The 15,433-nt window shown below is 39.6% G+C and overlaps 1 protein-coding gene across 2 annotated transcripts in view; it reads left to right on the forward strand.

The window, feature by feature from the left end:
* Positions 1-15,433, forward strand: part of RASSF8 (Ras association domain family member 8) — a 91,449-nt gene that overhangs the window by 32,559 nt on the left and 43,457 nt on the right. The window contains exon 2 of one of the 2 annotated variants that reach the window (XM_059816785.1): positions 8,126-8,241. The gene's annotated coding sequence lies outside the window, so the exon portion shown is untranslated. The remainder of the gene's footprint in view (positions 1-8,125; positions 8,242-15,433) is intronic. The other variant, XM_059816786.1, reaches the window with a different exon arrangement.

Here is a 15,433-nt window from a genome sequence, read left to right on the forward strand (position 1 = left end):
ACACTTTAACTTTGCTTTGTCTACAAAAGACAACCAAGAGGTGGGCTTTCTGGTGTCTTACATGACTGGAAATTTTTTCTCTTGCTGTAGTCTTTTCCTTGTAGATGAACATTGGCTTGTGCAGGGAGGAATTCACTGGCTCTTTTTATCCTCTTAGCAGTGGTGAGCCATACGAAATAGCTTGCGCTGTAGTTTCATTGGCTCGTGTGTATTGCTGGACTGTTAGTTTGTGAGCTTTTGGCTCTTAGAAATCTGGATTTGATTCCTGACCCAGTTCCTTTTAAATTGAGGAGTGCCATGTGGGACAGGAAGAAATGGAGAGGGTAGGAAGAATGGTACAATTTTTGGCTGCAGAGCTGGCCTCAGCTTTAAAGTGTCAGTGGAACTATGTGCATTTGAAACAGGGAGAAGATGTGTTTGTGGAATCAAATGTGAAGGCTGTAGTGCACTGCATGCAAGATGGCAGTCACAAAAGAAATTGCTGCAGGCCTTTAGAAAAGGTACAGGACTTCTGTTTCCCGCAAGTTCTTGCTGCTACTGAGCACTGTCTTTACTTTGGTGCTTCACGTTGTCCTGTGCAATTCTAAGAAGGCTGGAATCGGCGGGGTTTTAGAGTGGCTTGTAACTCTTTTTACCAAGTAAGGGTAACTGAAGTTAACCTTTAAACCCCCTGGGAAATTGCTGTTTTAGATGAGAACTTTCAATACAATCGAAAGGGTTAGTTGGAAATGCCGAGTGATGCCTAATGTTCTGTCTAATGTTAAAAACAAAACTGACTTGAAACTGGATTTTTTTTGTTTGCTTGGGTTAAATGCTAAACTGAACCAATTTGAATTTACAAATAATCTGCAGTGACTGTTTAATTCTGAGATCTCCATTATTTTCTGTTCCTGATGTGGATTCTGCAAACTAATGTACCTCAGTGCTCGTATAAAAACAGGCTAAATCATCATAAAAAATGGTGCTGTGTAAACAACCTATGGAAGCAGAAAAAAATGGCCTTTGCTTGCAAAGATGACAGCAGTCTTTCAGGATTTTTTTAAATAGAACAGGCTCTCTAGAATTGGCTATAAATTGCTATGATGTGGAAACAGAAATTGTCTGGCAGTGCCTAATGTGAAGAATCATTTCCTCAATTGTAATTTAGACTGTTTGAGGGAACTGAAGGGACTGTTGGATTCTGTCTGTATTGTGAACACAGGCTGCATGCTAAACTACTGCTTTGCCACTAGTTCAGTCATTATGCTGGCTGGGACACATGCTCAGTGGCTAAGGAAGAGAAATCTGGTTTTATTCTTCATTAGTTTTACATGCATGCATGCCCTTAACTACACTAATGCAAGTAGAACAGAATCGCATTCCTTTTTTTTTTTTTTTCAGTTACTGTCACAACCAGACTCATCTTTAAGGAAAGAAATTAAAGCAAATGCCACATCATTGTGCTACCGTTTTTATATGCTACCAATGTGCTACCATTTTTATGTCACCTAAATACCTGGGTGGTGTGTCCAGCTATACTTTTTCAGAGATGTGCATGGTTAATGCACATGTTTTAACCTGAATGGTTCTTTTAAAATGTCTTCCTATGGTTCTAACTGCTGGGATTAATAACAGGAGCTAACTTAATGCAATTTCTGGTAACCTACAACCCAAACAGGTCAGTGGATGTGACCTAATCCTGATTTCTGCTAAACAACACTTGACTGTATTACCTCAGTCTCTTTCTCTTTTTCTTTAAATATGCTTTCTCATACATGCTTCTCTGAGAATCAGTGCAAAATACTTACTCATATGTAGGCAAGGCAAGAGTTTGATGCTGTTTGAAGAATTAACAGTCAAGGGTGGGAACTGTACAGTTTGTTTCAAATGATAAGGCAGGCCTGTAAAGTGATGGAGCTGCTCATTGTACTTTACAGAGCAGACTGTGGTTGATTGTGAGCAAAAAAGACTATCAGCAAAAAAGAAATTTCCAACAACAAAGCAAATTCTTGCTATGACTTCACACCTTCTCTGCTGCTGTGTTGGGTGATTGCCTTGTGAAGTGAGCCTGAATGCATCTAACTACAGCAGTATGGCCAAGGCCGTGCTTTCTAGTGGAGGTCTGCAGTCCGCAGGAACCTTTGCACTTCCAAGACTGCTGAAGGAAGCAAACAAAAGCATGCCTCCTATCAGTATGTGTAACATTGCAATGCATGCTGTCGTAAGAAAAAACTTGCTGACAAGGAGAAGAGAAAATTACTGGTTTCTTTGCTATTACTCTACTATTCTTCCAAATGGAGTCGCACAGAATGTGTGAGGAGATGAGTAGCGTAGTACGTGCACAGTCTGTGGATGAGTCTTGATGGCTTTCTGTTGTATCAGCGTGCCCTTTTGATCTTGGGTTCGTTCTTACAGTGAGCTTTAATGATAGGTGTTGCCAAGTAAAATGTTAGTAGTTCGGAGGAAGAGAAAACAATGTGCCCTACCTGTAAGTATTCTACTTTACGTGATGATGTCCTCTTAGCTTATGTGTTGGGGCTGTCTTGGATATGTTGTTTAAACAAAAAGAAAATAAATCACTTCAAGTGTTTTTTCTTTCCCTTTTCTCAACAACTGGAACTCTAAAGGTTTAAAACTATTAAATGAATTCAAGCCTGTTGTTCCTGGAAAACAAAGTATGGAAAGCAAATGCCCTTCACTTACTTGCAAGGAGAAAACTCACAGGCAGAGCCCTTAAGATTATGGTCAAGACATTTTTTTATATCAAGCTGCTTTACTTTCATTTCACTCTTTTTGGTTTATGTATCAACATGATGTGTGTAGCACTTGGCTTTTCAACACTTCACCAGAGCTTAAAGAACTAGGATACCATGTTTGTGGAGTGAAGGAGTAATTTAGGGTTGGATTTGAAGAGATCATTAACCAAGTTTTTTTCTGCTCTTGAAGAGCTAAATAGTAGTAACAAAGAGGTGACGACTTTTGACTGATACAGAAAGGGATGTAATACTGTTGCTCCTGCTAACACAGGATATGGTTTAAAACACAAAACACACAAAACTATGTGGGAATCACAGATGTAGACTGCTCGCTCAGATGTGACCACAGGCTAGTGGTAACATAGGCAGGACTTGAGTGTTCCAGACAAAATGGACACAAGCAGACATGGAATTGAATGATGCACTGAGGTCAGGATTGGACGATTCCTCTGTCAATTCTGTTTAAGGTGTTAGGATGCTCTGGGGAAGAGGGGGAATAAACTTTTTTGATCTTGCTGTGACTGGCTACCTTCTGCAGTCAAGTGAAGACATGAACAAGTGACTACAGTCAGTGAAAACAGAGGTTGGTGCTCTTTGTGTTCTTCTAATAATGTGTCTTGTTTCCACTTTGGATCGGTCTTCTCCCCATAGGTAAGAGCAGTAGGTGAAATAGGCTGATACAGATACTGTTACTTTGGGAACACATGCTGTTTATCAATAGGGTCAGAAAAGACAGAATTGTGAGCTAGCAGGAGGGAGAACTACCTTCTCCTCTCCACTGGTATACCTCTAAATTTTCTTGTCAACCTTTCTTATATTCCGATACTTGATGGGAAGACACCATCTTGCACCTGCAGACCTTCATACCACAGGCTTTTTAATGAGACTTCAAGCCAGGATGCTGCTTGCACTAACTGATTTGTGACAGGGAAGCTTTTTTTTCTTGCTGGGAGCCAAATGCCAATCCCAGATTTATTTTTACCTAGGTCATTATATAGCTGCTGAAGGATAACTTTTGATTAACAGTGATGAGAAGATAATTGGGACCATCTGACCCAGATGTGGTGGAAGGCCTCCCTAGCTCGCAGCACCTGATCTTCCCCCTATTCTGTCCAAAACAAACATACCTTTCGCCACTAGCTCAAGGCGTTTACAAATCCATCTGTACTTTGGATATGATGGTGTATTTTTCTGATTGTGACCTCAAGGCGAATAATTCATAGTGGTAGACTATATGTGATGTCTGTGGTCTTTCAGAATTGTAATTACACGATGTTAGCTCATGTTTCTATCAAGGTATCTCCCATTGCCCCAGAGAACTGACCAAAATGTTTTGACATTGTTAAAACTACAGATGTGTCTCCTTGGAGATAATGACTCAATCTTTTGAGATTACTCTTTTCCATGGGTGTTTTTTTCCTTTATGGCTAATTGCTACTTAACTTCAACAAAGACAGAAAGGCCTTTCATTTTAAAGATTTCCTGCTTGTAATCAAGGATGCTGCTTTCCTGTATTAAAAAAAAAAGACTTTTGAAAAGCCAGCTTCATTCCTTTTTTAATGCTGTTTCTCCATAGGGTCTTTTTCAGCATCATATACTGCTTCATGTTTCTCCTGAACTTCATTTCAACAGAGAATTACTTTTGTTCACATTAATTGGGACATAGTTTTGGTCATCCAGTAAGCTATAGAACAACTGTGAAGAAAATAAAATACAATTTAAGGTAAATGGATTTTTTTTTAATCATGCCAATCCTGTTTTCCTTCTGTGTGAGTGGAAGGGTCACAGTTGCTTTAGAAATGTGTGACTGAAAGAGACCACCTGAGTTTGAAAGTAATTTCTTGTTCTTCCCAATTCTCTTCCTGCACTGCAGACTATAGACTAATAAAAATTTAGTCAAAGAAGTTTTGGAAAAAACATCAGTGGGAACAGATCCTCATAACAGACACTTTTGCATCTTCACATTCTCTAAAGTGGTGACTGACATGTCGAGCTTGTTCAGTTTGCTTTTGTTGGTAATGCCATCATATACTCAATGATGAATTGTCTTTGGTTCTTCCTTCTTCCATCATCACTAGGAAACCCCTTTCTTCTTTGCTGGGTAGGCTCCAAGGTGTGGTGCAAATAGTTGCTTCGGATAGACAGGGATAACACAGACTCCACATGTGTCTCAAAGCAACATCTGAGAGTACAAAATGGTCTGATGTTGCAAAAAAGCTGTTGCAAGCAAAGAAAATTAGGTCTTTGTTTCTTTTGTTATCTTTTCTGTGCTCTTGAATTCTCAGCCTCATACCCTCTTTAAGCCTGTTGATCAAGTAGGAAGAAAGGGAATAACTTTACCATACTTTCACTTTTTCTTTATGTGTTTGCCCAACAGATATTCTTTATGAACAGACTTTTACCCAGCAGCAGCGTGAAGCTGGCATACTCCTGTGCCCACTGGCACCGAGCAGCAGAACTGAAGCTGAGCAGTCTCTCAAGTTTGTGTGGTTTGGTGAAGCAATGAGCCTGCTTAGGTTTGGTTTTAATTCTCTTCTCCCCTCTCCCACAGGAGAGTGGGATCTTCCCACCTGCAAAAAAAGGAGTTTCCCACCTACAAGAGCTAGAAATCTTATTCTTCTTTCTGTGCTTTCTCCCTACCATGGAGTTCCTCACATGTGCAGTGTTTATTTCCTCATGATCTGAGAATAACACGATCACCTGCGTGATTTTACCAGTCTGGAGATGCCAAACATTATGTAGCATGTTGTGAAATCAGTCGTCTTGGTTCACCTTGCTAAGAAATTTGGCCTCTGGGGAAGTCCTTTATTGTGGCATCTCTTAGAAGCAGCTCTTCTTTTCAGCTACTTGTGGCCTACTTCGGGCATTTGTGTGTGTGCATCTCCTCAGAGCCTTGTAGCAATAGAAATGACTTTTAAAGCCTCTCTTGTTCTACCTACTCCTGTTAATTAAAAAAAAGTAGTTTTTGTTATTTTGTTTCTTCACACAGTATGTTAGGGAGCCTAGGCAGCAAGTTATACTGTATCCGTACTAATAGATACAATAAGGCTGGACCCCATTCTTATTAGCTTGACTGACTTCTCGCTCTCCCTGTATCTTTTTGCATTTCAACATGTCAGGATCTCCTTCTACAAGTACGTATTGGAATTGGGGCTCCAGTCTACAAGGCTGCAGTGTGAGAACAAAGAAGACTTCAGTATTTTCCTTGGGACTTCCATAAAATAAAATACATAAAACATCTCCATTAAAATGCCTGGATTGATGAAGGGAAGAAGAAAAAAAGCCTTTTCCTCCAACAGTGGCTTGATTAATGGATTTATTGTTTGTACAGAATTTGTCAGGAAGCCATATGGCTTGAGGAAAACAAAGAGGAAGTGGCTGATGTTGAGAATCTGATTTAATAAGGGTCCCTAAAGGCAGAATGTGGCTCTTATCCTTACTTCTTCCCACTCAGTTTGCAAAGTGGTCTGAGAAGAGCTTTAGTGCTTCAATAGAGCTAAAGATAATGTGGCTCTGCTTGAGTGGAAGTGTTGGTCCTTACTGCTGGATCAGCATTATAGCTACTCCATTCTCAGGTTAAAAATCCACTATTCTTTGCCTGTTGTAAAGTATTTTGGAGTAGTTAACAAGGAACAGTAACTGGAATGTTTGCAACTTGTGTCTTGGTGCTTTGGGCAGTTTGCAATAGATGAAGACAACTCTAGCATCTTGAAGCTGAGCTCTCATAGTTTGGGGTGAGACGGTATTTCTGTCCCCCAGCAGAAGTCAAGCATATACGTCTCTGGATTAACTGAGTCACCATCTGTATCCTGCAACCAGATTTATTTTCCTAATCTAGCATGTGTATATAGGGACTGATAAGGAACTGGGGCTCAAGCACTGGTGATGTAACCTGATGTGGTGGGTTAATGAATGTTCATCATCTATGACTGTTTGACTCTAGTTATGACTATGTGGTGAATAAACCTGAGTAGAGAATCTAAAGCCATGTTCTATAATGTAACTGCAATCAAATACATTAAGGATGTTTAATAAGCACTTCTTCCTTGTATGAAATTACAGCTTCTCAGCTGAGAGGCATAAACTCACCAAAAACTGGTTATGGTCATTTTAGAGCTAAAGTAAAAGACTCATGTGAACCATTACTAATTCTTAGCGGGTCCACAGAGTGGAAAGCACAAAATGTCACTTCACAAAAATGTATTCTGGCAGCTTGGGAATTTAATGAATATAGGTTTGTGAATGAAAGCTACATATTCAGCTGGTGGTGGTGAAAACAATTTGATACATGCCTGAGATATCTGGAGCTCCCAAATATCCTATTTTGAAGGTTTTGGCCATGACGAAAGAAGTAATTACTCCTCTAGGGCTTCGATGTGGTATTTTACAACAGGCCAGTCCTTTCTTTTCCAGATCTTTAAGCGGTTTTTGTTGTTTTCTGGACCCTTATGACATGCTTATGCTGGAGTTGGTGCTTATTGAGTCTTTTCATATAGCTCTGACAGGTACTAGGAAAAAACAGTTTGTCTTGACAAAACTCAATGGCTGACAACAACCAAAGAGGAGACGTTAAAAGGCTAGAGGAAAGTTTTCTGGATTCAGATCTATTGTTCTATGCTTCCGTCATTTAGTGTTACACATAAAATAAATATGCTCCTTTAAAATTTTATTCAGAAAGTCTTTGGTGGTGAAGGTTTAAAAATAGCCACTTCTCACATGTTCTCCTTGGCTATGACATAGTATTAGGCAATGTTTGTGAGTCTGTCACAATGATGCTGTTAAACATCATTGTAGTAAGCATCCCGTCCAAGCTGATTAATATTAGTCTTAATGATCAGTTTGGGATTTGTTACCCTTTGCCTAATTTGTTTGACTTCTTATGCATGCATTGGCTGTGATTCATTTCTGCAAGGGAGTCAGGGTATGCAGTTCGAGAGCACTTGGAGGTTTTTCCATCTGGATCACCTCCAGTTTGAGGATTATTTTCCTTAAAAAGAATGTTAGGAAAGAAGATTGTGAAATAATCTCCTATATTTACAATTTAGCTGTGGTAGATGCTCGTGACTACCTAATACAGTGCTTAGTTTTTCCTAATGTTCTGGAAAGCTGTTGAAATGTTGTTTACCACACTTAATTATTTATAGCAGGAAAATGTCACACCAGGTATAAGAGGCAGCAAATTAAGCGCAGTATTCCACATTTCTTTTGAACTAACTTTTAAAAAATAAAATACTACTTGTACGTAGCAGGCTGTTATATATCCATATCTATAGGTGCTAGGTGAACACTGTGTTTTTTCCAAAGCATTAAAGGGAGGAGGGGGAAGAGGTCTTTACCCTTAAGAAGGTAGTTTTACTAATGTATAACAAGGTTTCAATTTTTTCTTCTAGCAGCTGGCCTCGTCAGCAGAGTTGACACCTGTGCCTGGAGTAGCAGGTTGCCTGGAGCAGCAGATCGTGCTAAGCCCACTGCATAAGCAGACATTTCTGTCTGTCTTCATCTGCTGGTAAGAAGTTACGACCAAAAAACTTCAGATAAGAGTTTTCCTTCTCCCTTCTGAAAGTACTCGCCCATAAAGCATGCCAAGAACTCTGAAGCTTAAAGAACTTCATAAATACATATTCATCACTCCCCCTTTCTTCCTAAGGTCAGAAATCTGAGCAAGATCCCAGTTCCCCTGCTCTGTGCAACATCTGCTCTCTCAAAACAGTCATGTTCCGGAGCAGACCTGCAATGGTCCTGCCAAGTTTATCTCTCCCGTGGTGATGTGATCTCCACATATATGCCTCCTCCAGCTGTGTAAGAGGGAGACCCAAGGCTAACCTGTTGCCAGGGAGTGTGCCCTGAATGAGAGGAGACTCCTGTCCCTGGCTCCTCTAGTTGTCACCTCTTCTGGGCAGCAGCTCTCAGTGCCAGTGCCAGCAACAGCTGGTAGGCGACTTGGGGGTCAGGCAGTCAGCTGTGGCTGCACGCAGATTTGGGGATTGCAGGCTGCGGCTGCTTCTTGGATGGTGCCTTAGGTGTGCTCTGAGCAGAGGGTCCCGATCCCCTTTGGTTTGATAGAGTTCTTGACTTCCCTTCATTTGGGGAGGGGGGGCATTTTTTTTTTCCTTCAAATAGTTCTGCAGCAGAAGTACTGTGACTGTGTAGAACACCCCCACCCCCAACAACCCTGCAGTCCAACTGTTTCACATTTTTAATGCGAGTATACACTTAAAACACAATGCTGGATATAAGGAGATTGTCCTCAGCTCAGCAGGTCAGACATGACCAAAAATCCAGAAGAGATGTCAGGAAAAGAAAACAGTAGCAGGTAATGTTTTTTCCTGACAATGGGATTAATTTTTGATATAGTAGAAATATCAGAACTTTAGAATTCAACACTGTAAAAATACATACTGTCAGATTGGGCATTGGTATTACTTTTTGTATTGCTTTGATTTTTTTGAGTCCTCTGGTTTATGATGTAAATGAAGTTGGTGAAGCAAGTGGGGGGAAATTCACTCTGCTAATCTGTTCTGGAGTCTGAGCAGAATGCAGTTTCTTCTCTGGCTTGTCACTACTTACAGGCCTTGCTTAAAGCTAACTTGTCTTTTGTACATATGTCAGCTTTTAAATAGTAGGCTTCTATACCAACCACACCTCTTTCTGCATTTTTATGTATAGAATACCATTCTACAACTCCTTCTATTGCAAATACAGTATTTTGTAGTAGTATACTATTGATAATAGAAGCAGGTGAGGGACCAATATAACTAAACAGAATAAAATACTTTGGTCATTTGCCAAAATGATAGCTTGTCTCATGTTTAAGTTCTGTGTATCAGAAGTACAGGCAAGCATAAACATACAGCAGCTTTTTCTTATTACAGGAAAGGCCAAAGCACACCATCATTGGTGGTTCTTCCAGCCCTGTAAGCATAGGCAGTAATATTGCATGACTGAAAGTATTTACTTTCATTGTCCTTAATATAGTGTAGAGTGTTAACTAGTAGAAATATATATACATACACATATATAAAATGCACTCTATATGCTATATAGGAGCTTTGCTGAAGTGTAGCACGTGTGTGTATGCACGTATACATATGTACAGCATTAAAAATGCTGTGTTGTCCTGGAGTCTAGCTTTAGAGCCTGACACTGTCTTAAGTTGCGTTGTATTTGGGAGGTCTTTTTGGTTATTCATTAAAGTACTTTCAGTCTCACATTCTAGGCATGTTACAGATATCTTTTAATATAAATCAGTTGATCATTTCTAAAGCAGACACTTCCAGAGTATTAATTGCTACCCACAACCGTCAACATGTTCTTGCTAAAGAATATGATGATTCTGCATGGTGGAGTAGCAGCAGCAATGAAGACAGTCCTGTTGACTAAAGCAGCGTGCAGAATTTATAAAGACACTGGTCTCTTGTTTTCCCAGGTGGCGTTTAGCCAGAGCATGTATATATATGTATGTATGTTAACCTGTAACTCCAGGAAACTGAGAACGTGGTGGTATTGAGTCAGGTTTTCTTCTGCCAAGTTAAAATATTTAAGTATTTGTTGTGACTATTATTTGAGTAAATTCCTTTCGGTGGAGCAAGTCTGTGGCGAGCTGCCAGGTGACTAGAGTGTCAGTCCTTTATTTGTCACTTTGAAATGAGCCATGTGAGATATGTTCTCTGAATGATTTTATTGTATGAGAACAGGAGGTATGTGCATGCTGAAAATTCATCAAGATGTGCTTGCCTATCCTCACAGGGGGAGAGTTACTTATTTACCTTCACTTCTTTTGAATAAACTAATTTTTTTCTTCATAAGCATCACTAATCTAATTTGTTGTTGTTATGTGACTTCACCTTGCTATCTATTTTGGGGCACGAAACAAAGGGTCGGCTTGTAGTATGTGGTTTATAAAAATATTTTTTCCCAGCTGGAATTATGAAGTTGTAATAGATTTTTGTACTTTAAAAAAAATAATCTGCTTTTATTCAGTGTCAATCAATAAATAAAATTATGAAGAAAACGAATGTAATACTCATATATAAATCTGTGGTTCCTACATGTTTTGGATAGTCTTTGCAGTCTGGTTCCCTCATCTCGTAGAGAAGGCAGTAGAACTGAAAAATGCTTAGAGGAGGGGGTAGTAAGGATGATGGGAGATGTGAGCAATTTAGCAAGCTAGGACTTTTCAGTAGAAAAGAAAAACAGCTTGATGTTGGAGAGAAGCCTACAAAATGATGAATGAGATGAAGGCAAACAGGAATTATAGTATTCACTCTGGCAGCACAAGAACCAGTGGACATTAAATGAAGCTAATAGGAACCTAGTTCAGAACAAACAAAAAGCAGGTGATTCTTCATACTGCAGGAATGAGGTCTATGGAACTCCTTGCCACGAAGCTGTGGAGACAGAAGACTGGAAGAGAAATCCTGTTGAGGCTAATAAATACAAGTCACATCTGTGAGTGCTGGGGTTGGGACCAATTGGAAGCCGACAGGGTTTTCAGGAGAACTATATTCTTGCAGCCTTTTTGTTCTTCCCTAGGCATTTGCTGTGACTCCTTGTTCCTTTTATTTTTATGGGTTAGGAATTTTAATGTCCAATGTATTTCTTTGTCTTCTAGCTTACTGAGTCAAGGTCTCAATCTTTTTTCCGTAACAGCATCAGTCAAGGTTTCAGATCCTGCTCCATGTTCCTCCAAAGGGGCACCACCCTTTTCACTTTTGCTATTTCTTCATGCAAGTCATGTAGGAGAGCTCTCTTTCTTGTGCTCAGACTTTGTAGTGATGCAAACTGTTCCCTTTTGAATGTCATAGTCACAGTTGTAATTGCCTTTGAACTGTTTACTAGGAAAGGTAAGCTGCTGCTAGTCAGAATAAATGTGTTTTATATGACCAGATGGTGAAAAATCTTAGTCACCCTCAAGGGTGATGGATTTTCCCTCAGGGGCTTCAAAGATCTGTCAAGTAAGCTCAGTGTCAGTGACCCACTTAGAGTGATGAGTCCCTGTCGGAGACAGTTTTACAGGGCTGGATGGACGTTTGGTCTTGGTCCAGTATGCCTCTTCTCATGATCTTCGGGTGTTGTAGATTCTCTGGAATTGTCTCTACAGCGTTGAAAAGTAGTAGTGAGCAGTAGGTGGTCCAGGACCCTTATACTTCATGAAACTTTCAGTTGATAAATTAGGATTTCAGTCATGTCTCTACTTGATTTCAAAACAGAGAAGTGACTTTCTTGGAGCAATTTCTTTCTTCTTCTTTAATTATGAAAAGTGGACAAAAATAGAACTGAACTAGCATTATAGACTGACTTTGTCTTTGAAGTTCAATGTAGGTCTAACGGCTCTCTGAATTGATTTAACTCGCACAAAGTCTTAAATACAGTTGACAAAACCATTGTTTTGAGAGTCACTTCAGAGCCTTTCAGGATTAGCACACTACTTCATTTTTTTGAGTAGTGTTACTACATTTTCTGGGAAGCTTAATAAACAACAAAACCAGACTTCATCGGTGTTTGAGCATTGAGACTTAATTTGTATCCTCCAGCTGTAAGTAACTGCTGGAGTGTTTTTGTCTTTTTCATGAAGTAGACGTCTTTGACCTTCCTGAGCTGGAGAGATACTTCTGCTACTGGCTGGACTAAAAAACCTGAGTGTGCTCCCTTCCAGAACCATATTTCTGCCATGTAAGCAGGGTGGAATTTCTTTTTCACCTGAATGTCCCAGGTCATGAATCAGAAAATATCTCATTCATTGATCTCATGATTTTCCACCTTCATCTTTGCTGCTAGTATCTACTGAAAGAAATGAAGAGATGAGACAAGTTCCTGGGTGCTCCTTGAAAAGGATCTCTGGTTCAGGGATAATTTTTCTCTGATGTGCCAGGAAGTTCTGGTTGAGGTGAGAAATAATCTCAAAGGAAACATGCTGCCTCTCACGTTTTCATTGCTTCTCTTGCTTGTTTCAACTTACTGTGTATACACCTTTCTCATACCATCTTTGGATTGAGTCAGTACAGAAAAAACCAAGATTGCTTCGGCAGTGTTATCACTGGCATCCTTGAATTTTGTTGCATTCTTTGGATTACAAGAAATACTTTTCATCTCTTCTGTCTCTGTTCCCTGCTCCAGAGCCGAACACTGCACAATGTATCTCTTGTTCCCTTGCTATCTGTGTTGCAGCTCTTTAATGACCTTGCACTTGTTCAGACTGGTGGGATAGCATAGCTGAAGATACCATGATGTGTGCATCTGTTTCTTTCCTTTTCCTCACTTGTTCACATTTTTGTTACGTGTAGCTTCTTGCTTTCTCATTTCAGGCTTCTTTTCCTTCCCTTTCTCATTGTCCTATGTAAATCTGTCCTTACATAAAACTCAGATCTTATATCCAGATCTAAATGGTTTGTTTACATTTGCAGCACTGGTACTTCAAGCTCCTGGAATGCATTTAAAGTTGAATACTATGACTATGTTTCTGAGGAAATACACTGGTCTTATGTTTAAAAAATACAAAGTTTTGCCAGTGGTTTTTCAGAACTGGGATTTATCATTTTCTTGCCAACCGAGGGCAAACTGAAAACTGAATGTAAGTGGAGACAGCATGTCTGGAAACGAGGACAGAAGTATTGATGATAAATGACGGGGAGGGTGGTGTGTGGAAATGCGACTTACATGAAGAGACAGGAAAGCCTAGCTTTTCTGCTTCAAAAATGTTTGATTCTTTCTTTACTACTTGAGACATGGGTTGCCACATCCAAGTCCTGGGTGTTGCAGGCAAACCATTTCATACTTTTTTAAAATGAATTTATTGAGCTTTGGCAAGGTTTGTGTCTTCTCACTGCTCTCTGCTTGCTGGGTTGGCTTTTTCTGCAGAGCAGTGAAAAGAATGGGATTGTGCATTTCCTGTGGACTCTTAACTTCAAATTTGAAGTTAACCCGACCGACCTTTTTGAGGTCATAGTTTGGTTTTTTATTATTTTATTGATCACTAGGGAATTCTGCAATATTCTAATCTTTGTAGTAGCAAGATGTAGAAGACCTCACCTGATGGGTGTTTAATGATACACAGTCATCAAACATTTGAGAGGAAAAATATGTGCATGTTACCCAACTTCTAACAAGAGCTCAAAGTTCTTACACTTGGTGTTTGCATAGCAGTAAATAAAAATGTAGTTTTCCCAGCCTGCAACTGCAGAGATAGTATTGATTTTTGCACTGATTGCGATGCACGTTAGTAATTTCTCTCTCTGGCAGGAAAGAAAATCTGCTTTTTGGAGGCATGTCATTCTGATACGATCTTTTTTCTTTTTTCCATGAAGGTTTGGCAATTCTGTAGACTGCTTCCTACAAAGGATAGCTTCACAGTGTTTTAAAATGAGAATTTCTAGGCTTTAAAGAAATAAAAGTCTACCTTTTGAGTTTTAGTTGTTAAGGAAACATGCTTCAGTAATTAATACATTGAAGTGAGGAAGAAAAAATAGCAGCTAAATGGAGTCAAAGTCATCTCATTTACCAAATCTGCAAAAATCTCACTTACAAATACCTTCAAGTTTAATATTCAGATCATTCATCACTAAATAGGAAAAGAAACGTGGATGCCTGTCTTACTTCCCTCTTCAAGTCTAGGTTTGTACTTTGAAAAGTAATTTCAGATTTCTTTTGTATAACCTTTCCTAGGTCTGAGGAGACTACTAACTGAAGTCTTAAAGCTTCTCCAGGAAGCTGTAGAACCACACCACTTGTGACAGAGCTGGCCAAGCCTGACACCCGTCACCTGTGACAGGATTATTACATTTTGGACAAAGCATCCCTTTGAATGCCATATAGCAAGGCTTTGTTTCTTCACAAAAAAAGACTGAAGGCCTTTGTGCTTTCAAAAACCAAAAGGTTAAGATTCCAGATTGCTTCTAAAAACAAATATTCTGTGGTTCTATGTATCTCTTTGTGCTGGGTGAGGAATTCTTATTTTCAGAGCGGTCTTTTTCAGTTCACCAGCAAAGTCCTTTTCAAAATAGAAAAATTAAAAATTAAGGGTTTTTTTTACCACCCCCCCTTCCCTTTTTTCTTCAGCATTTTGTTTCATCTCCAGGCTTTCCCATCAATTTGCATTATTAGGAAGGAAGGGACGCAAAGTGTTAGACTGCCAGAACTCATTGCATTATATTTTTTGTTTAATACATCAGTGGTGAGCACATTTCTAAATAAGGTTCAAGACTCTCCCTTGCCAGAGGGCAGTTCAATTAACATTTCTACCACAACCAGGCTACAGGATTTCCTAAGCAGAATCTCTTCAGTTGGGTACATTGAGGCAGTTTGCTTCTCTTTCTCTTGACAGCCATATCTCTGGGAGATTCCTGGGGTTCAAGTCCCTGCTGCAGGGAACACCTTAGTTGTGCATGTGAAATGTGACGGTATCTGCAGTGGTTTTCCTCAAAGTCCTGTAGCCTGATGATTAGCACAATTTCTTAGGGCACGGGAGATCCTCATCTTGCTTTTTTGGATAAAGATCTCTTTAAACCAGGGTGTTGGCAAGGAACTGGTATATGCACTTGTGCATTTACGGTATTTCACTGTGTAAAACTATATAGTTCTAGCACAAATAGTTGATCTGAAGTCAGAACATAGTTTAGGAGGTTTATAACTTTATTTCACTTCTGCTGTGATTTGGAGAAAGGTTGTATTTTTGAAAATGTTTGTAGCCAGATCCTTGCTCT

The sequence above is a fragment of the Gavia stellata genome, chromosome 4 (assembly GCF_030936135.1).
Source record: "Gavia stellata isolate bGavSte3 chromosome 4, bGavSte3.hap2, whole genome shotgun sequence".
NCBI lineage: Eukaryota > Metazoa > Chordata > Aves > Gaviiformes > Gaviidae > Gavia > Gavia stellata.